The following is a 22,254-nucleotide window of genomic DNA, read 5'->3' as shown; positions in this document are numbered from 1 at the left end:
GTTGTGAATGCAAAGAATCAGATTTTTTTGAAGGGATCCTCCCAGTTCAGTTCAGGGAATGGGTAGCAGAAAAAGAGAGAGCACAAAGTCCACCAGCTGGAACACAGTGATTCACTGAGGTCTCAGGGCACTGCACCTTCCAAAGGTTGGATGTGTTCTGGTAGCAGCAGTCAATGTGTCTGATTGGGTTTTCATAATTCCGGGAAAATAACCTTGAGCTCTTCTACATGAAGAAAAATATCCGTCCAGGGTGGAACAAATTTTCTATATCTGTTTGTACTGACCACCAAGGAGAAGAATGACTTATATGGGAGAAGTCTGATTAGCGGAGTGGCTTCTAAACGCAGAAATATCTCACTCATCATTAATCAGTTTGGAGGGCTGGTGATTGAATGCTTTGCATCTAAGGCCTTATCTACACTACAGGGAAAAGTCGATCTAAGCTATGCAATTTGAGTTATGTGAATAGCATAACTCAAGTTGACATAGCTTAGAGCTACTTACTGCAGGGTCCACACTATGCAGTGTCGATGGGAGACGGTCCCCCGTTGACTCCCCTTTCTCTTCTCAATCCGGTGGAGTACAGGAGTTGATGGGAGAGCGATCTGCGGTTGATTTAGCAGGGCTTCACTAGACCCGCTAAATCAACTGCTGATGCATCGATTGCTGCGCGTCGATCCCCCAGAAAGTGTAGACAAGCCCTAAGGTGCCTTGCAATGACCCTGTATTAGGACCTGGGATCTGAGGTGGTGAATAACACTTTGCAAAACTTAGGCGAAGTCCCTGCTATGTCTTTCCACCTTTTCCACTGCTCCCTAGAACAGTGCAGAAGATAGGAATGAGGGAGTGGCAGTGATATTGTTTGACTTTCTGGCTGAAAAGGCTATGACTCTCAGGCTTGATTAACCTAGTGTTGGACTTTGGATATCTCTAACACACAGAGGAGGTCTGCTGCTGTAAAATCAATCCTCCAGGACAAGACAGGTTTAAAATGAATATTTGGATGACCTGACCTGAAGAAAAGCTCTGTTTAAGCTCGAAAGCTTGTCTCTTTCACCAATAAAAGTTGGTCCAATATAAGCTATTACTTCACCTATCTTGTGTCTCTACGTGGATGAAACTTTTTATTTTTGAAGTTGGGAGCTTTCTCGGAGACCCTTCTTTTACTTCAGGCAGGTAGTTCTCACAACTGTCATAGCATTCATCCTAAGTAAATTCAATAAATATTCTTTAGTCAAACATTAAAATCCAGTTCATAGGAGTACTGATAATCTCAAGGCAGCGTAGTTGTGTTTCCTGTACTGAGATCTGCCAGACAGCCATTGGTTCATCAAATTCTGCTGTTGATCATCCAGTGTTAACCAATGCCATTTCCTCTCTTTGATAGAAGTCTTCTCTAAGATTTAGTGCCAGGGGAACATGGAAAAATGTATATAATCTAACTCATTTTGAATGTCAATTTTTAAAGGATGATTACGCTACCCAATATATAGGCACACTGCTTTGAAAATCTCATTGTAATGGGATCTGTGGATTTTAGCAGGAAGAAGAATAGAAGAACTTCTCTGGACTTTCCTGAAAATTTTATTTGTTTGCGTAATAAAGTGCACAGATCTGGCCCACCCTGGAGACTAATGGACCATCCAGAATAGAGATAGAAATTGAAGTCTAAGGCTCTGGGTTTGTTGTTATTAGGTATAATTTATCGTGTTTTACAGTAGGAGAATCTCAAAGCATATATTTTATATTGTGTGCTTTATATTGTGTGTGTATATGTATTACTATCTGTAATTGAAGAAATATAGATTTAAATTATGCTGGCTGTTGAAGTTCTCAGTTGGAGGGAACTTCATGAGACAGGGCATTCCCTATGCTGCCAGTGACTGAAAGGTCTGGTTCTGCCTCCATGATTCCTGCAGACTGAAATACACATTATAATGGATATGTGGACCTTATCACTTGCAGTAGCATGGGCCATGTGGAGTCCTTATGTTTCCTAAACCTCTTACTCCCATTGTAACTGGTCCTTTACAAGGTTATGTGGGAAGAGGCTCCTTCCACCTCCCTCTATTTTTTCCCACCCGGACGCCATGTCCACTCAGATCTTAAACGCTGAAATTCTACCACCATCACTTCCTGAACTGATTATTAGAGCAGTTTTATTTGCCTATCTGGTAATGTCTTTTTTATAAATGTTAAATTGCAAAAACTATCCTCAATTAATACTAAAAAAAATCCTTGAAAAATGCAAGCAAGTTACTCACTCACTCACTCTATCAAATGCTAATGCAGACTTTGACTGTTCATTTACAAGAACCTGCAAAGACTTGTTGCTTACAAACCTCTGCTGTGCTTTTCTTAAAAAAAATAATCTTGGCTTCATATTTCAAGTAACGAACTGCACTTGGTAAACTCTACAGTAAATGAAAGCAATAACGGTCACTACTTTGAATGGATAATTTACCATGGTTGTTTGCTAATATTTAGTACCCACAGACTTACTTATATAAGCATTTCTACGCTGGCAAGTAATGTACTTCATGTTGGGTTATGAAGGTATGTTAAAATAATGCACCACTGGATTGAGCCTGTTAATATAGTGACTGTTTGTGTTTCATTGTTCTGAATTTTGTTGTATTTGTTTAAGTCGCGGTTCTGAGGGTGGTTTTGGATAAGTCTGTTTTATTTGTGATAAGTGAATCATAGCCAGTTATTTTAAGGATTTTAGTTAAATTTGTATCTGTCAATATTTTAAAGAAAAGTTTGGTCAGAAAAATTTGATAAGATATAGAAATTCATGTTGAGTTAGGTACTTCTGTAATAAACTTACAGCTTATTAAAGAATTATAGAGTAGGAAAGAATATTATGGTTGAAGTAGGATCCTCGATGGGCTAGGTGACCTAGTGGTTAGAATCCAGTCGGCTGCAGGGGAGGATAGTGGTAGGGGGAGCTCAGGCCCTCCCACTCCACTGAGCTCTGACCCAGGGCCTTAGGAGGGTCAGCAGCGTTGACCCCTGGGGAGGGTTGTGGACCCTCAGCGTTACCCTCCCTGGGTTGCTTCCTACTTCTGCTCTCTCCGCTTCCAGTCCCAGATAGTTTAGTTTCCCTTTTATATTTTCTCTCTATCAGCCCCAACCAGGCTCAGCATACAGTCCCTGGTCTCTCAGGGGGAGGCGTCTTGGACTTCTTTTTTCAGGAACCTGCAGGGTAGGTCAGCACTTTTTCGCATCCTTCCCCTTCTGAGCAGGGTTGCTCCCTTTTCAACCCTGTCTCCAGTTGGAGCATGCTCTTCAAGGTTGGAGGAGCGGGGCTAGCTGGGCCCAGTATAGTCTTTTAATCCCTTCCATCCCAGTGTGGGTTTGTATACCCCATCGCAATGGTATAGACAACTGACTCAAGAATAAGGGACAAAAGGGTATGGTTAGAGGATCAGTTTTCAGGTTGGAAAAGAGTTACAAGTAGAGCACCCTAGAAATTGCTTTTTGGAACCTCTGAATCATTGTGAATAGCAAATAAATTAGACTAATTTACCAACCGTTTATTCCATAACAGATATTCCATAAACAGTGAAAGAGACTAAATTTGTCAGATCAATTATTCATGACAAATTATTTCCTTTGTTGTTATTGGTTTAAAATGACTTTAGTACTTGTACTGTATTTTTTCTATTCTGATGACTTTTAACCTTAACCTTAATTCAGAAGTTGATTACCAAAACCAAAAATAATTAAAGGGATGGAAATTCCAAGTTACAAAAAAAGTAACATCTGGACCATAAAATGAAACTGATATGACAAAATCACTGTGTTCTTCATCTTTCACATTTGAGTCCTGGAGAGAATGGGTAAAGTCTACAATCAAAACTTTACAGCTCTTTGTTTATGTCCCTCTGGGTGCTACACATCAAGATGTGCACTCTGATCAATGGGCAGAAATGAAAGGGGCAGTGCCCTAAGTTTGTCCTTGCAAGAGTCTGTGAGTATGTCTCCTGCTGGGAGTGTCCTCCTTGGGTTGAACCTCAGGGACAGGCAGCAGGAAAACAGAGGGCCTGTGTATAGACAACTCTGAGTCAGATGAGGGATCAGGTGAGTGGACGGGGCCAGTACCAGAGGTAGAGTTGGTACCTCAGGCTCTGGGGAGGTACCTGAACCTTTACTGGTATAAAGATTTGATAGCTAGTTGACTGGTGGAGAAGTGATGGGGGAAGTCGTGTCAATACTGACTGGAAATCTTTCTTGGTACCCTGAAAGAGTCTGCATGGGAACCATGTCGGTACTGGATGATGAAACACCATCAAAGATGGCATAGATGGAGGGCAAGTAGGTTCCATAAAATGAGTCGGTACCAGCAGAGGTTGTCTCTCAATACTGGTGATGCAGAGGTCCTCTGGTCCAGGCTTTTCCAGGGTACAGTGGGCGCTCTGAAAGCAGTGCAGCTATGGAGCTTCCTGCAGCCAGGGGAGGTACCTGGAGGTGAGTCTGATATCACCCCCTGCCCCCAAAAGAGCAGCTGTGCAGAGGAAGACCTGTCCCTTCCCAGCCCAGTGGACTAGCAGCTGGGGCCTGGTGAATGGTAGGAGACCCCGACTGAGGTGCCCCCTGCCAGGCCCCTCTCTTTCCCCTGCAGTAGCTACATTTCATGGGGGAGATCTGATTTCACAGTCTGTGACATGTTTTTCATGGCCGTGAATTTGGTATAGATCTAAGTATAGTGGCGCTGTTTGTTCTGATATTTTTAAATTTTGGGGCAGAGTAATATATGAATGTTATGTATCTGAGAAGTCATTCAGAAGTTGTGTTTGGTTTTGGTCCCTGTGGTGGGGCAGTGCCCCACCTCCGAGAAAAAGGCTGGAACAGGCCTTTGAGGCTGTGCAGGCCAGCAGCCAATCAACAGAGGCCTGTTAGGAGCCAATCAGGGCCGGGTTAGTCCCTATATAAAGGCTGCCTAGCAGGAGGAGAGGCAGTCTCTCCCTGACTGCCAAGGGAAGAGGACTGGCTCCTGGGCTGAAAGGTAGCACCTTGGCCAGAACAGTGCTGGGGAAGGGCAGAAGGAGCTGGGGAGCTCCACCCAAGAAAAACCCCAGGCTGCAGGCCTTGCTACAAAGGGCCGAGCAGGTGCACAGGGCCGAAGGGGAAGCAGCCCAGGGACAAAGTCTGACAAAGGGAGAGAAGAAGGTCAGTGAGGCTGCTGGTAGAGGGTCCCTGGGTTGGGACCCAGAGTAGCGGGTGGGCTTGTACTACACCTGGCTGAGGAGGAGTGTGGCCTGATACAGGCTGTGGCTGGCCCCTCTGACAAAGGGGCTAGACTTTGAGGCTGCAGCCGGCCACTGGAACAGGTGCAGACGGAGGACTGCTGATAACATCAGACCCACAGAAGGGGGTGAGACCAGAGCAGTGTCCTAAAGAAGACACTGCCAAGCAGGGAGCAACGTGGGTCCAGACACGAACAGGGGAGCAGATGACGGATGGGACACCACCAGCAGAGGGCGTCCCGCAGAGGACAGAGCTAATTCCCAGATGTGCCAGCGGGAGGCGCTGCTGCGGTGGTGAGTCTCAACCCCGTCAGAGTCCCCAGAAGACATTTGGGACTTTTATTATTGAAAAGGGGATGCACCTTCTTGTTCCTTCATCCTTTTGGATAGAAGCAGAAGTGATTTGAAATTTGGTAGGAGGTAGGTTTCAATTCTTTATTCCCCACCTCAATGATCTTTGGCAGCATATAGCTGCCCCATTGCACCCTGCTCAAGTATCAACCACTACACCCCACAGTGACAAGCAGGCACATGAGCCTGGTATTTCTGGTACTAATGCTCAGTAGTGAAGTAATTAGTGATGTTTAAATTACTGTGAGATTTCAGTATAATTATCTCATTGAGATAAATGGGATCACATCTCTAAGAGCTATTGTTTGTTTACAGATTCATGTTCTTCTTTTGAAGGCTTTCTTTGCAAATGTAAGAGAGAGATGTTTTTGTTTTAAAAGGAAACTTAGATTCTGGCACACATTCATGTGACAATTTTAAAAACATTGACATTTATATGGTAATATACATGGCATCATGGTCATAAACTGTGCCCTCAGTAAGATTTCATCTTATTGAACTTTGAATATGGTGGTGACACATTGATTTGACACCTGTCACATGTCTGTCTTCAGATCATTCAAGATTATAGCTGTGGTGCTAACCCCTTGGAAATGACTGATAGTCTCACTCTGTTATGGAAATTTAAATTAATTTCTGACACCGCTGTAAGACTAATGACTAAGATATGTAAATACTAGGTACTGTGTGACTCCTGTGGAGTTGAGTACCATAAGGTCTGCAATTACTCTGGCCATCCAGATCTGTCTGTTAAACTGTCTGTTAAAATACGGAGTTTGTGTATCAGCTAGGTATGCAGTAGTCTGCCTGCAAGGGCAGAATTGTTAGACACTATCGTTTTGTGGCAAAACCTGGACTAAATCCCTGAGATATTAAGGGTCTGGAGCAGAGGAATAGAATTATATTACATCTATGTTTTTACAGAAATAGGCAAATGATAGTTTAAAAAATGTAAGGCAAAAACCCCAGACTGTGTCCTGGGCTGCTCACCTACCCAGGGGTATAAAGGGGTTTAACCCCTCAACACCTTATGCATCTGTGGAGCCACCTCAAACCTTGAATCTGGTCATGCAGGGGGTAAGAATCTATGCCTCTGCTACCCACCACCCCAATCAGGCAGGGTGAGAATGGGCAGAGCCTTGGCGCTTGCTTACTCTATTCCCATTCCTGGTGAGGTGCATCTATCTGCCTCTTAATCAGGCAAGTGGCAATCTATCCCTAAGACTCTGAAGTCAATGGGATTACTTACATACTGAAGGTTAAGCACATGCTTATGTGGTTTGCTGGATCAGGGCCAGAGTATTTAGTTCATTGCAGGATTGAGATTTATATAGGTAAAATTACTTTTGTACCCTTAATTTATATGAATATGCACGTTTATGTGGATGTGCACAAACCTTTCTGAAGTGCAGCTTTTGTTGTCTTGTTACATTATTAAAATATTAAATTTTATTTGTGCATGTTTCATACTTGTTATACAACTTGTTTTTTATTTTTGAAAAAGTGTATTTGCTGTATATTTAGGGAATGTAGTATTTGTGCATTTTGACCTTTCCTTGCGTTTCAGAAGTCACGCACCAAAAATTCCAAGATTGTGGGAGGGAAGAGGGAAATGCTAACTTTTAGGGTCATTCTTATAAAATTACAGTAAATAATTTAGGGCTAGATGGAGACTAAACCCTAAGCCCAGTGTATGGGGCAAAACCCTGCTGAATCAGAATTCTTGTGGAGATTCTATTTTGCTCATGATGTGAGAAGTGTGCTGTTGACCTGTTACCAGATGTACTTACTCCACCACCCTTCCATCCAACCATTTCCCACTTCACTCCTTGTCCCTGGCTGCCCACTTGCTCATGGGAAGGAAGTAATAAATAATGGCTGCTGGTTGGAGCCTGCTTTCTCTTGTGCACCCAGACTCAAGATTCAAGTAGATTGATCAGGACACATTGGCAAGTCAAGATCGACACAGGGATGGATTTTAAGCAGCAGCCACAACTTTATTAAACTTAACACAGAGGAGGGCACTACCCACCCTGTCGCCCGTACTTTCACATATCAGGCGTTTTAAATGATTCCACTGTGGAGTTACAGGGTTCCTACCATATAACCCATAACTCAGGGTAGGATCTCCTCACCTTATCCCTAGGATTCAGCTAGCTCACTTTTCTGAATCCTTTCACATACACTCCTCTCTCCCTTGAGGGGGACAGAGGATACTAAAATGGGGGAGAGACTTTGGCCCACGAATGCCATGAGGTCTCCCCCTATCCTGTGGGCACAAAGCATATCAGCAGAATCCCAAGTCTTTTATTTTACTTCTGGGACCCATCCCTTTTAGCCTTCTGTCATAAACAGATAGTTAAGGGTTAATGCCTCTTTTACCTGTAAAGGGTTAAGAAGTTCACCTAGCCTAGCTGACACCTGACCACAGGAAGCAATGGGGGCACAAGATGTTTCAAAAGGAAGGAGGGAAGTTCCCTTTGTCTTAGTTCAGTTTCAGTTTGACCGGAGTGGAAAAGATCAAGGAATCAGCCTCTTATCAGAGTAGTGAGTATTAAAAAAGGAATACATAGGTTTATGTTTATTTTCTTTTGTAACTTGTCTTGGCATTAGGGGGATAATCAAATTGGGTATTCTTTTGTGTACTAAGGTTTTGCCCAGGGGAACATCCTGTGTTTTAAATCTGTTGTCTGGGAGATCAGCTTGTATGTTATCTCCCAGAGGTTTTTCTTTTACCTTTCTTTTCTTTAATTAAAAGCCTTCTTTTTAAGAACCGGATTGATTTTCCTCGTTTTAAGATACAAGGGAATTGGATCTGGACTCACCAGGGATTGGTGGGGGGAAAGAGGGGGTAATGATTAATTCCTCCTTGTTTTAAGATCCAAGGGTTTAGATCAGTGTTCACCAGGGAATTGGTGGAGGAGTCTCTCTAGGCTACCAGGGAAGGGTTATAGTACTTGGGAGGGAGAGATTCTGGGGGAGAGAAGACAGAGTTTCCCAAATGACTCAAATATTTGGGTGGTGGCAGCATACTGATCTAAGCTGGTAATTAAGCTAAGCGGTTCTCATGCAGGTCCCCACATCTGTACCCTAAAGTTCAGAGTGGGGGTGAAACCTATGACACCTTCTAATCGCACTGGAAACTGGCTGCAAATTGTGATGAACTAACATTACTGCCACAAATTATTATTCAACCTGACTCTGCCTTCAGGATGCTGCAAGGAAGGTGAAAAACCCAGCAGGCCCCCGCCAGTTTGGTCCCAGGGGGAAGAAAACATTCATCACAATGATTGTACTTAATTTTTTGACACTGTATTGTAGTAGAATGTGCAACTCTTTCATGAAACATTGATGATAATTTTTATTTTCTATTGTAAGATGCACAAAACTGCTGAAAGATTCCCCTATATTTGGGTAATCTTCTTTGGGTTGGCTATGCTGGTGTTAAGACTGCTGTACGCTAGCAATAAGGTGCAAAGCAGTCCTAACAGAGGGGAAATCTACTTCCATACCTTACAGTTCTTGTATGGCTCATACCCAACACTGAAAGAAATTTAAATCAATATCCATTACACATTTTTTTTCTGTCATAGTCACTTCTTTACTTGTTCATGGCTTTGCCATGAACTCAAAGCAAGGGGTAGTACATTGTTGTGCTGCTGTTGGAGCAGACCAGAAGGCAAAGTGTGATTGAGAAAATCACACTCTTAGGGTTACCATACGTCCGGTTTTTTCTGGACATGTCCGGCTTTTGGGCAATCAAACCCCCGTCCGGGGGGAATTGCCAAAAAGCCGAACATGTCCGGGGAAAAATACCGGCCGGGCACTTCCTCTCCCGCGGCTGCTCTGCTCCTCCCCTGACTCAGACTTCGGTTCTGTTTAAGAGCCAAGCTGCCCGAGCCAGCGCTACCGGCTTTGGGCAGCCCCCGTGCCTCCGGACCTCAGCTGCCGGCCGGGCACTTCTCCCCAGCTCCAGCTGCTCCTCCCCAAACTCAGACTTTGCTCTGTTTAAGAGCCAAGCTGCTCGAGCCAGCGCTACCAGCTTCGGGCAGCCCCCATGCCTCCGGACCCTGCGCCGCCAGAGCAGAGCAACTGGAGCCGGGGAGAAGAAGTGCCCGGCCGGGGGCGCAGGGTCCGGAGGCATAGGGGCTGCCTGAAGCCCGAGTGCTACCAGCTTCATGGTTTGCCGGGCAGCCTCCAGACCCTGCGCCCCCAGCTGGGCACTTCCCCTCCCGGGCTCCAGCTGCTCTGGGGAAGCGCCGGCCAGGGGCGCAGGGTCTGGAGGCTGCCCGGCAAACCGTAAAGCCGGTAGCGCTCGGGCAGCCCTTTTCGTGTGGCTGGGAGGGAGGAGGGGGAGTTAGGTTGGGGACTTTGGGAAAGGGTGGAGTTGGGGTGGGGCCGGGGGTGGGAAAGGGGCGTGGTCAGGATGGGAAAGGGGCGGGGCTAGGGCCTGTGGAGTGTCCTCTTTTTTTTTTTTTTTTTTTTTTTAATATGGTAACCCTACACACTCTGCTTTCTGGGTTTCTTCTCTGCACCAAGGGGAAGTACCCCTTGCCATGCTTTTACCTGGTGTAGCATTCTTCCTACAGAGCACTGGTGTAGTTATGCTAGCTGGCACGAGTAATTAAAGGTCACCTCATGCCCCCATACTCAGTCGTGCTGCTACAGATAGGCCACTCTCTGTTCCCATTGGTTGTTGCGATATTCTCACTTTATGGGATTGATGAACATTGTATGTAAATAGTGTATAAACTGCTACCTAATTTTCTGTAATATTATTGTAGGCTTGCAAAAAATTGTGTGTGTGTGTGTATATATATATATATATATATATATAATTGCCTGTTGTTATATTTTCTAAAGCTGGATCTTATTCATTAAAGCAGAGTCTTCAAAAATGTGGGCCACAAGGGAACTAGTCAGAAAGCCCGGCATGGAAGATGCATAAATAAAGATGAAAATAATAGATGGTGGGATTAAAGGCAGGGGGTATGATTGGTTTTATTTTCCTGATGGGGAGCTCAGCTTTCAAAAGTTTGGAAAAAGCATTATAGGATATATTCAGCAGAGAAAATCTTAAAATTGTGCAGATCTTGGTCCCAGATGAGTTTAAATGAGAACGCTGTTGGTCTATTCAAACAGTTTTGGTTGGTTCTGCATATGATTTGCCTAAGGTTAGAGAACTTACACATTTTTCTCTACCCCTATCATTGTATCCACAAATTAATTGACTGTGGACTTGAGGCTGTTTCTTCACTAGGAAAAAAGGTATTTTCTTAACTCGTTAGGTAACTGGAGTTAACAAACGTGAAGCCAAGGCAGTTTGTAGTGTTCACATGAATTAATTTTTAACTCTACCTGCTATGGGGGAGCCTAGTCTCTCAATCAACCTGCTAAATAGTGAGAAAACTACAAACTGCCTTAGCTTCACTAGGATTTTAACTTAACTGCAGTTAAGAACAGACCTTTTTTTCCTAGCGAAGACAAGGCCTGGAAGTATGATCAGAGTTTTAAATCTGATGGATTTTTATGCTGATCAAAATTTATAAAACAAGATGGATTGGGTCATATCAATTCTTCGATGGGCAGCTTGCAAAGAAAACTGGTGCTCCAGAGAATGGTGGTATTCATCTGGTGATTCAGAAGGCACAGAGCTTACCCTGAAGTCGAGAGGAATCTTGAAACAGAGTCCGTACTACTTTTGATGAATATGGTGCTTTTTGCAAGGGTAATGGTGTCAGCTATGATGTCCTGGCCAAATTCTAACTTCAACAATTACATTCTATGTGCCTACGTTACTCCTTCTCCTTTCAAATGAAGAAGTGTGTGTTCTCTCATTGTTTCAAATATGCCACCTACTGAGGTATCTGGGTGCATTAGAAATGCTTATAGATTGATTGATTGGCAGGGAGTGTCTAGGTGTATATACATATTAACAAGAGTAGTGTTCCTGGAGCAGAACAGTTGCTTCATCTGCTACCTGTATGGGGCTGCATTTCAGGACTCTGTCTGTATAAAGAATTTTGGGATCATTCAGTAAAAGGACAGTGCAGCCTAAAAAAGATATTATATTCCATAGCGTCAAGTATCGGAGGGGTAGCCCTGTTAGTCTGAATCTGTAAAAAGCAACAGAGTCCTGTGGCACCTTTAAGACGAACAGATGTACTATGCAAGTTTACTTGCATCTGAAGAAGTGAGGTTCTTACCCACGAAAGCTTATGCTCCCAATACTTCTGTTAGGCTTGGTCTACACTACCCCCCTAATTCGAACTAAGGTACGCAACTTCAGCTACGTGAATAACGTAGCTGAAGTCGAAGTACCTTAGTTCGAACTTACCTTGGTCCACACGCGGCAGGCAGGCTCCCCCGTCGACTCCGCGGTACTCCTCTCGCCGAGCTGGAGTACCGCAGTCGACGGCAAGCACTTCCGGGTTCGACTTATCGCGTCCAGACTAGACGCGATAAGTCGAACCCAGAACTTCGATTTCCAGCCGTCGAACTAGCTGGTAAGTGTAGCCAAGGCCTTAGTCTTAAAGGTGCCACAGGACCCTCTGTTGCATATTCCATAGTGTGTCTCAGGCAGGCCTCTATAGAACCTGGATTTCTGCTGATAGATTCCCAAAGATTATATTAATATAATATCTAATATATAGATTAATATTACACTAAATGTAAATTGTTTCCTGTCCAATAAAGTATTAGTCATAAAATACTGAGGCGTTTGCATGTTACTGAAATAAATATTGAAAGCTTTCTTTCCTGTCTGGAAAATGCGTTAGTTTGACTCCTGAAACCAACTTTAATTTCACTTGTAATCAAAGAGTTTGTTTACATTTGTTAATAAAAAATAGAAATGTGCTTATAGATAAATTATTTTTAAAATGATATGCTCTAATTCCGGTCTTTGATCACAGCAGAGATAGTACATATTAATTTGAAAATCTGTGAAAACAGTATTTAATAAAAAGGGTATGTTCTATCATTGAACAAAAAAATCTATAATTACAAATGGATTATCAGTGTGCTGTCCCAAAGAGAATGTAAAGCAGCAGCTGCGATGGATTAAATTTTATGTATTCTTGAGCACTTAAGTCATAAATGTAGCTCTGGTGCAGTCTGTACTAGCAATTAGCCATTTATCACTGCAGTATTAGAAAAGCAAAATCATAATAGTATAATGCACTAATTGCTTCATTTAGTAGTCCAACTCAGGCTTGTTTTTTTAATGCAGTTTAGGGATTTGTTACTGTGTATGTAGGCTCTGTTGTGGCTGTTCCACCTGTAGTTAAAATTTATTTCATGCTGTTTCAAACAGGTCTGGCTTTACATTTTTGCTGAGAGGAGGGACTTTTTTATTATCAGAACAAAGAAAAAGCTTTGTTCTATGTGGAATAAACTGGAAAATAAGTTTGCTAGTCTTGTGCCAAACTTTAATGATATTTTATTTGCTGTTCACCCAGAATCCTAAAACACTGAGCCAAACAAAATGTGTATGCGGAGTCCAGAATGAACTTTGGTGCACTGACTATACATTTCTCTTTTTAATTAAAAGAGCTGAAAGTATTTGTAATTGTTAATGACAAAAAATCTGAGCTAAAATCTTGTTGGGGAAGAAAAATGGTTTGACAGTGGAAGAGAGGAGCATCTTGTATGGCTGGGTGCTAGCCTTGCTCACCCTTTAATGTTCCAGAATGATTCTGGCTAAAGAAAATGTGGTTTAAAAAATAGCTCTGGCCGCAACTTTATTTATAATTCCAATTAAACTTGTAAATCAAACTTCAAGGTTAACTGGGTATTTGGCAACCAAGTCCCCATGCTTCGTCATTCCTGACGTGGCCCTAGAAAGCCTAATATAAGCAAAAGTCTTCCCCTTCTCCTAAATGCATTCCCCAGTTAGCCTCCCAAGGATTGGAACACTGGGGGGAAGGGGAGAAACCAATGCACAATAATGGGGTCACTTCCCTTTAGCTGAGGCTTTTGCTGACACCTATAGGCTCCATCTGCTCATGGGCATCCCCATGTGATTCAGGAGCACTGGGAGAGCGGAGAAGGGAAGGGCCCACCAAACAGATGTCTTGAAATTACTTCCACTAAATTACTCCACACACTTGCCAAGACCTGCCAGGTAGATACCTGGGAAAGAATTCTCTATAGTAACTCAGAGCCTGCCCAATCTAGTATTCTGTCTCTAGCCATTGGGAAGTTTTGCTACTGGCAGTTGATGATTGGCCACCTGCCATCATAGGCAGTCCCATCATACCATCCCCTCCATAAACTTATCAAACTCAGTCTTGAAGCCAGTTAGGTTTTTTGCCCCCACTTCTTCCCTTGGAAGGCTGTTCCAGAACTTCACTCCTTTGATGGTTAGGAGCCTTCACCTAATTTTGAGTCTGAACTTGTTGATGGCCAGTTTATATCCATTTATTGGCACTTAAATAACTCCTCTCCCTCCCTGGTATATTATCCCTCTGATGTATTTATAGAAAGCTATCATATCTCCCCTCAGTCTTCTTTTGCTTAGGCTAACCAAGCCACCCTCTTTGAGATTCCTCTCGGAAGATTTCACACAGTATTCTATTATAGGCAGAGATAGAATTGGGGTAATACAGTGTGGAGAAAGACAATGCGATTCTAAGTATTGTGCTTTGTTTTGCAGTCTCTCTCTGACATACAGGAGTGCCTTTTCAAATTGTTGCAAAAGACTTCTGCAAAAATCTTGGACAGTGCTTGGAATGTTTACCTTGTATTTGTCCATAGAAATTAGAGATGTTCGTATGGAGCTTTTAAGTCACAATTCAGTTGATTTTGTTTTATCATATTGCCAGTATACAGCATGGCTATTGTATTGCCTCTATTAAAAATAAATTAGGTGTGAGGTCTCTAGTGATCACATCACTTGTAGCTTTCAAAGCAACTTGTGTAGGCTTAGTACAAAAAGCATACCCAAGTAGAATCTCTAAGTGGATCCCACATAGCTCATTTTTTTTGCCATCTTTGCTTCTCTCTCTCATGCCCACAGTTTTCCTCACATGGTTTTCTGGCTTTTACTGCAAAAGGGTTGTCTAACTCATTTAACGCTCTTCAGCAAGATACAGTATAAAACCTTTTGGTAACCTAAGTACATTATTAAATTTACAAGGGTCGATCTTATGCTAGGGCTTTTAACTTTTAAAATGTCTTAACTGAAGGTACCCAAAATAGTGTTTACAGGAAAGACCAAAAGCAAATTGTAGTTCAAATGAGTAAAGATCCGGTGCGCCAAAGACATCTGCAGGTATTTGATGCCCCTAGATTTTAATAAATTTAAAATTTGAACTGGATATAGTGGCTCAGATTCTCAGGTGGTATAAATTGGAACAGCTCAATTGACTTTGTCAGTCTTGAAGTTAATGGAACTAAGTCTATTTACATCAACTGAGAATTTGGCCCACTATTTAAATGATTGATTATTAAAAACTGGGCAGAAAGTTAGAGAGAGTGCAAATATTATGGGCCTTTCCACACCTAAACAGGTACTTTTAATGAGTGGGTTTAATTTATCCTAAAAAAGAATAAGTCACTCAAAAAGGAATCTGCAATACAGAGCTGGGGTGACATAATTCCCTTTCTAGTCCTAGACTCAGATTCTCCATTCCAACCAGTCTTTAGCACATCTGAGCTGATTGTAATATTTTAAGCCTAGTCTGTACTTGAATGTTGTCCTAGTACAACTTTCATCAGTTAGGTGTGTGACTTTTTTATTTTATTTTTTTAACCAATATAGTTGTACTAGTACTGTGGGTGCAGATATAAGGGTGGTATACTGTTACAGGTTATTCTTCCCTTACAGGAAAAAGCTATACTGGTATAAGCACCTTTATACTGCATCTGCAAAAGGGGGAGAGGGTATCTATGGTGCTTTAACTACACTGGTACAGTTAAAGCAGTAACTTTCTAGTGTACATAATGCCTTTGTACAGGTATATGGGAAAAAAAGCCTTCCCTACAGTTTCATAATTTAAGGCATTAGGAGTGTTTTGCTAGTCACCTTCTACTCTAAACAAATGGTGAATGAAGATCCTTTATCTCCTTAATACCATTTTCTTTGAGAGGAATAGGCCTTAACTATATACCCTATAATATGAGTTTATACGCTGAGACAATGGGAAATGTAACTATATTACTAAATCTTCCTGAGAACTATATTATTTACCCAATGCAATAGCTATAGATGGCACTTTACAGACAGGAATAATAATTACTCCCTGTCCCAAGGAGCTTACAATTGAAACTAGATTTAATACAGAAAGGAGAATGAAGAAGGGTTAATAGTATTGAAAAGTCCTGATATGCTTATTACTTACCCATCTTTTTTATGGTTCTTAGAATTTTTGTACTAATTTATTATATTAAATCATAGGAATAGTGTCTGAAAAGAGAGCAGGGAAAGATAATTATAGTTTTCAGTAAGTCTAAACATTCAGGCACTTTGCAATAAGCAAGACAAAATTTAAACAGCAACAAATTATATTTTGTACTAAGCATATAGTCACTTGGCAACTCCTGCATTTCACGTGAACTAATCTGTATTTCCAAGAGAAACCCTGATCAGGAATTTAAAGATCAGCAAAAGTATTTTTCTAGCATAATGCTCTCTTCAATGTTCAGTAGTTATTGAGAAGGCTAGAAGAGATAAGAGGAAAGGCTATTTGTAACATATTTTTTTCCCCTTTACTCTACTGAAAAGACCTGCCAGTTTGACAAATAACATCAGCAAGCTAGGAATTATTATATCTCCAGTCTGCAAAGGTTTCTTATCTTAAAACCAGCTTTTATAATGGTTTTATGGTTTTCCTTCAGTGTTAAATCTCACCTTTTGTTAAAAAAATATACATACAAAAATCATTCTGAATTTTTTTCTAGATCAGATGAAAATATAGTGTTATGTGGTTTTCATTTTAAATGTTTTTCTTCTGTCACCAAATACATACATCTTCCCATGTAGTCAAACAAACCGCTTCTGCTAACATGCACTGAATTGTAGCTGAACTTGAATTTACAGTATAACTGAAAGATAGTGTTGGGAGAGTAAGGATAAAATATGCCTTGTATAGTTTTAAATGAGAAAATGTTCCTGAAATAGAAATTGAATTCATAATTGTTCATCACTTTTATTTTCCAATAAATAATATAAGTCTCTGTCTGAAGCTCTTGTGTAATTTAAATTACACAACTGCATTCAATACTGCTGTTCCACAGGGATATGGGATACACACATCTTTGTGTTTAATATCATCCTCACCTTGCTCTGACACTTGTGATCAAAAGTGATACATTGCTGGCCTACTATTAGAGCTGGAAGTTTTTCAAGTAATGTCCCTGGGGGTTCTCTACTATAGGTACACATGTGCCCCCGGTATCTTCAATTGGAGATTTTTGGCAACAGTGCCCATTCAGTCCTCACATGCTCCCTAGCTATCCTTTGTGCCCTGTATGGAGGGTACACAGGCTGTGATGGATGAACTGCCCTCAGTTTCATCTCAACCGCCTTTGCCTGAGATAGAGCATCTAACAATGCTGTTTATTTAGCTAGTTATCCCATTCGTACTCCGTAGTTGGGCTTGGAAGACTGAGATTTTTATTGGTAAAGGTCAGTAAATGTTAATTTTGCAATACACACACACACAAGCTGACGAAATTTTTTTTCCATCCCTTATAATTGAAATTTACAGAAACACAAAGTAAGAAAAATGCAACTTGAGAACTAGAGTTTGATTTAAGGATAGGTACTTTTTATATTTTGATATGTGATGTTGACCGTTTGTGTTAGCAGTCATTTAGCAGTTTTTGAATCTCAGTATGTACTGTCATTAAATAATTGTCCGACTTCCTCATAATTTTCCACAATCAAAAATTTAAATTGATAAAATTAAACATCATTCTTAAAAATAAGGGGGGAGGGATAGCTCAGTGGTTTGATCATTGGCCTGCTAAACCCAGGGTTGTGAGTTCAATCCTTGAGGGGCCATTTAGGGATCTGGGGCAAAAATCTGTCTGGGGATTGGTCCTGCTTTGAGCAGGGGGTTGGACTAGATGACCTCCTGAAGTCCCTTCCACCCTGATATTCTATGATTCTATCCATCAAAATTATAAAATACATAAATAAAATTTGAATTCTGCCATATCTTCTGCAAAGAGTAGCTCCAAATCTCCTTAGCAAGAAGCTTGCCCTAAGAGACCTTGCACCCCATGAGGCTTCAAGCAGTCTGGAAAGAACCCTCTATGTCCAAATACTCAGCTATATCTGAACCCCGTGATACTCAGCATTCAATACCAAAGGATGCCTTGGTATCATCTAAACACAGTAGAGGTGCAAGGAACTCTGACTGCAACCTTCACTTCTTCTTTGAGGAGGGTCCCTTGGGGTGATCCTCTTTAGGAGACCGTAAGCAGTCTGGCTTGGAAAAAGGCAGTAAAGGGAGACTCTACAGTCTCTGCCTCGGTACCACCGGAGCAGCTCAAACATGTGGCACCTGGCTGCTTGGCAACGCTACAGACTATGGCGCCTCTTTCTGCCTCTGCAGCACATCGGTACCACCGACAACACCTTCTTCTTATCGAGGCTGTTGGTATTGCAACAATTTCTCCACCACAAAAATCTTCTGGTCTCCTTGGCACCAGAATCTCCACTATTTGGTATCGACCTCACTCCAGCACGTTCAATACTGAGCCATCTTCCAACACCGCCAAGATCAGCTTTATTTAGTGATGAAGACAAGGAGGATGAAGGGTAAATCTACTCATGCATCCGACGAAGTGGGCATTCACCCACAAAAGCTTATGCTCCAATACATCTGTTAGTCTTAAAGGTGCCACAGGACTCTCTGTTGCTTTCTACTCATCCCGTCACTCCTCGCCTTTCCTTGCAGCTACTAGACCAGGTCCACCAGAACACCGTGAATATCACCCAGGACCTGAAACTCAAGGCTGGTACAGGAACCAAAGGATGCCACCACCTATACCATTTCCACCACAGTGGCCTTATTGGGACCCACGGGCAGTGTACTGCCAACAGTACCCTAAGCCTCCAAGTCCACCCAGGGTGAGGTCGAGGAATTCTCCTTCACCCTCTGTATCTAGACCCTCTGAACCTCCAGAAGAGGCAGTCGAGGAATTAGAGGAGACTTCAGACTGGGAACCTGCATCAGCTGCCAACTTTTCATCCTCTTCCCTGGATGAAGCCATCATGCCCTCACTACCCACCATGTGAGATGATCTTAAACAGTTTCACGAACTGTTTAAGAGGATTGCAGATTCCCTGGAATACCTCTGGAGGAAGTGGTGGAATCCCAACATAAGTTGTTGGACATCCTCCAGACTTCAACCTCCTCCAAGATTTCCCTACCAATAAAAAAGGCTCTCATGGACCCATCCAAGACCACTTGGCAGACACCAGCAACAATCTCACCCACCCGTAAAAGGGCAGATAAAACCTATTATACCCCTTCCAAGGGAATGGAATTTTTGTTCTGACATCCCATGCCAAACTCCCTGGTGGTAGAGGCTGTGAATGAAAGGGGCAGACAACATCATTCCAGAACCACCCCGTACGAAAGGGACTGAAGAGGTTATACCTTTTTGGACAAAAGACCTACTCGTCAATGAATCTTCTATTTAGGATCATCAGTTATGGGACATTGATGGCCAAATATAATTTCATAAATAATTCAAAAATCTTTCTTTATTTTTCTACCCGAGGACAAAAAAGAGCAGTTCAAAGCAACCAACTCAGAGGGCCACTTTCTTGCTCAAACAGCCTTATAGACTTCACTGGACTCGAGAGAGAGAGAGAGAGAGAGAGTGGCACATTCCATCATCACGGCCATGGTAATGCAATGAGCTTCCTGGCTCCACCTCTCTGAGGTACAATTTACTGTTGAGGATCTTCCATTCAAGGGCCCGAAACTGTTCACATCTAAGATGGATGAGTCGCTAGACACGTTAAAGGTCTCCAGGGTGACCCTCACATCCTTGGGAATTTAAACACCTTCCCAAAAGAAAAAAACAAGCAAAGTATTTTACAGCACAAAAAACAAGATCCGTGCCCTATACCCAACTTCAGAGGCAGTATGACCTACAAAGATGGAAGCAGAGACCCACTACGAGGAGACAGTACCTTTCTGATTTCAAGAATGCAGGCCTTTCTCTGAGCTCTGTTAATTTTCACGTAAGCGACACTAACAGTGTTCCATTCTCCAGTGAAGGGTTTTCAATGTTTGCTCACCTTGCAACTTCTAGTTTTATTAAAGTGTTATCCAGCCTGTTTCCACACACCAGGGAGCACACCACAGCCTGGGTTTTTAAATTAGTCAACTCTCTGATTAAACCTCCCTTTGAATACCTGGCCACATGCTCAGTCTTACACCTATGCATGCAGATGACTTTCTTGGTGGTTATCACCTCTGCTCGGAAAGTTAGTGAGTTTGGGACTTGGAAGGTAACCCTCTCCCCCAATCCGTTTTCTTAACTGTTTTCTTTAAAGTCAAGGTATTGCTCTGACCAGATCTCTTATCTTACATAATAATTCTTACATAATTTGGCCTTGGATTTTTACATCAAACTATTCATCTGCCAGTTTTTTACTCTAAATCTAATTAGTTTAGGGAGTACAGCATCCTTCACACTTTGGACATTAGGAGGGTATTGTTCTTCTGTTTGAACGGGACTAGATCCTTTTGGGCCTCTCTTCGATTATTTGTTTCTGTAGCAGATAGAGTTAAAGGAACACCTATCTCCACCCAGAGACTTTTAAAATGAGTTTCCGGTTGTATTCTTGCCTGCTATGAAGCTGCTGACATCCCGCTCCCTCCTAGGATTATAGCTCATTTCACCAGATTGCAGTCTACCTCTGTTGCCCTACTAAAAGACATTCCTATCAGAGAAATCTGCAAAGCTGCCACATGGATCTCCAATCACAAAGTGTAATGGTCAAGTGCATGCATCCTGGGTAGATGCTGCATTTGGGACCACCTCATTCGATTCGTTTTAGAACAGATGCCAAAGCATCCACCTTCTCTAAGGAGTGCTGCTCAGGTGTCACCTGAAGTGGATCACCCATAGGGACATTACTCAAAGAAGGAGAGTTTACTAATCTTGTACAGTAACTAGAGTCCTTCAAAATGTTTGTCTCTATGGGTCCTCCACTACCCACTTTCCTTCTCTGCATTGGAGTCACATCTCTATGGGACTTTGTAGCAGGGAAGGAACTGAGTGAGGCTTGTCCATCACAGCCCTACGTATCCTCAATATATGGCATGATAGCTAGTGTGCATGTGTGGCCCAAATGAGCACTGGTGCCAAAAATCTCTGAAAGTGAAAGGGTCACATGTGCACCTGAAATGGAGCACACCTAGACACACACATCTTGAAGAACTCCAGTTACCATATAAGATAAGTAACCTCTTCTTCTGTGATCTTCTTTTTTTATTGAAATTGTTGTTTCAAGAACAACTATAGGACAATATCTACCTAGTACTTAGTTTTTGCTACTCAACTTGAGTAATAAAAAGCATGGAGAGGTGTTTATGATGGTTTAGGAGATGGGATACATTAATGCATGGGTCGGATGCTTGTGATTGAGGAAGGAGATTAAGGAAGTAGGGAGATTTCTGGATAGGTTGGTTTGAATAAATGAAGTTTTCTATGAATGAAAAGTTGCTTTACTTTCTTGTCTCTTCATATTGGTAAACTGATTGAGTCATCATCTGATTTTGAAATCTCTGCTATTTTGTAGTTGATATGTTAGATATTTTATGGCCTCACATTTCTGATAAGAAAATTTGACTGTGATTAAAGGTCTTTGTATTTCAAAAAAAATTTGCCTGACTTGTTTTGATTACACCTTTGTGTTTATCACTTGTTTCCGACTACACAGGCTTAAATCATTTTGATTCAACAAAGTAACAAGTAACCATGACTTTCTTCAATGCTGGGATTTCCTCCATGATTCTAGATGCATTTCTCCTTAAAAAAGGAAACAAAAAAAGAGTTTCTCCTATAATCCCTCAAATAGTTCTCTATTTTCCTATAAACTGTATGAAAATGAAAGTATCTCATAATTTCTCAACCTTCTTTATCTCTATGTGCTCTCTTTAGGTTTTTATTTTTTTGGTGAAGTTGTCTTTTTTAAATTTTGTAAATTAGCACTAAAAATAACTTTAAAAAAATCTGTACATTTGCTGTATGCCTCTTGTTAATCAGTTGTCCCACCTTCACAAAACAGTGTTTGTTTGTTTGTTTATTTGTTTGTTTTGGTCTGGTGTGAAGAGCTATTCTCCTGTAATTATCAATAGCCATTACACCGAATTGGCTATACCCATCCTATTTCCCCCTATAAAATGGGGTTGCAACAGCTCTTGCACATCCTATCTTGATAATTTTACATTAAAAATACAAAGCATCTCTACAACAGTATAAATAGTTTGCATTGCAAATCTAATTTGCATGTGTATCCAAAGGCAACCTTAATTACTTAGTCAACAAACCTAATTCCCTGAACAGCTGTAAAAGTGCTTTGAAGTAGGTCAGCCTGGCTCATTGTTAAATAGTTAGCTGCCTGTATGCTTTTCACCCTCCAATGTTTGATAATATAATACTTCTCTCTAATGATAGC

The 22,254-nt window shown here is 41.8% G+C and overlaps 1 protein-coding gene across 9 annotated transcripts in view; it reads left to right on the top strand.

Annotated features, from left to right (window-relative positions):
* ATRNL1 (attractin like 1) overlaps positions 1 to 22,254 on the top strand; it is a 991,165-nt gene that overhangs the window by 213,482 nt on the left and 755,429 nt on the right. The window lies entirely within an intron of this gene.

The sequence above is a fragment of the Malaclemys terrapin genome, chromosome 7, assembly GCF_027887155.1.
Source record: "Malaclemys terrapin pileata isolate rMalTer1 chromosome 7, rMalTer1.hap1, whole genome shotgun sequence".
NCBI lineage: Eukaryota > Metazoa > Chordata > Testudines > Emydidae > Malaclemys > Malaclemys terrapin.
The sequence above is the reverse complement of the archived record's forward strand: the minus strand, read 5'-3'. Positions and strand labels throughout refer to the sequence as shown.